Below are 1,425 nucleotides of genomic sequence, written 5' to 3' on the forward strand. Positions count from 1 at the left end.
GGGTGGCAGGCAGCTGGCTGGCCCTCAGCTTTCCCTCAGTCCAGCCCCTCACCCCAGGTAACATCCCCACCCCAGCCCTCAAGGGAGGGTCCCTTGGGACTGAAGGGAGTACAGATGGGATCTGGGGGCAGATGAATCTTGGGAGAGTCTGAGATGGAGTTTGAGGATTAGATATGGGGTTAAGGAGTCAGGGGTTTGGGGAACAACTGTGGAGTTTGGGGTAAACAAATGCGAGTTTAAGAAGCAGTGAAAGGTTTGCTTGAAAAGTCACATTTTGGGATCAGAAATAAGTTGGGAAGGCAGAAACAGGGTTGGGGATCAGAAGCAAAGTTTGAGAGAGAGAGAGAAAGTTGAGAAGTTGGAGCTATAGTTTAGGGCTCGGGGTGGATTCTGAGAGTCATGGAAAAGTGTGAGGGTCCAACGGTTTTGCTGGAGCAGAGATGGAGTTATGATAGGCAGGCAGAGGTGTGTCTGATGACTAGAGATGGCTTATGGGAGCACAGGAAGAGTTTGAGAATAGAGATACAATTGGAGTGAATAAAGATTGGGGGTCAGAGAGGGCACCTAGAGGGACAGAGAAATATTGGGAAGCTAAGATGGGGTTTAGAGAAGGCAGACAGGAGGATTCATGTGACAGAACAGATTGAAGGGGTGGACTTGGTGTTTGGAATGATGAAGACATTTTTGAGCATAGGCAAGGAGTTGAGAGAGAGAAATGGTTTTAGGGCATCAGAGAGAAGTCACAGGGAACAAGTATGGGATTTGAGAGGCAGCGATGGGTCAAGAGCATGGAGCTAGGGTTTGGCAATCCAGAGACAGGTTTGGGAGGTTAGAGAGAGAATTGGGGGCAGAGACAGGGGTGTTGTGGAGTAGGCAGGGGCTTCAGAGCAGAAATAGGTGTGTGTGGTGGGGGGCACAAAAGTAAGCCTTTGTGGTGAATTCAGGGACAAGTTTGGGTTAGTGAAAGTCATATTTGGGGCAGAGGTTAGGATTTGGTGGGATGAAAGCATATTTCGGGTCAGAGATGGAGTATGGTGGGCAGAGTTAAGGGAGCAGGAGAGCATAAATATCTTGGAAGCAGTGGATGGGAGTCAGGGCAGAGAGAATTGGGTTTAGGGGGCAGATTTGGGGTACAGATGGGGGTTAGAAAGATAGAGGTGGTCTGGAAGAGCTGTCAGGGGATTCAGGGGTGGTAGACACTTTGGGGACCAGTGGTGGGTTGGGGAGCCTAGAGCAGGCTTGGGGAGTAGCCTTGAAGTAAGGGGCAGCAGGCCCAGGGTCTGCCTTGCTGGGGGGCTCTTAGGGGGCTGAGACTGACCTGGGCTGGTTGGTGCGGAGGGTTCAGCTGCTTTGGGGATGTGACGAGCTCAATGTGATCCCGGGGGGTGTCCTGGCTGGCCTTGGCCTTTGAGGCTCCCTTCCTCC

The sequence above is a fragment of the Bison bison genome, unplaced genomic scaffold (assembly GCF_000754665.1).
Source record: "Bison bison bison isolate TAMUID 2011002044 unplaced genomic scaffold, Bison_UMD1.0 scf7180017864200, whole genome shotgun sequence".
Classification (NCBI taxonomy): domain Eukaryota; kingdom Metazoa; phylum Chordata; class Mammalia; order Artiodactyla; family Bovidae; genus Bison; species Bison bison.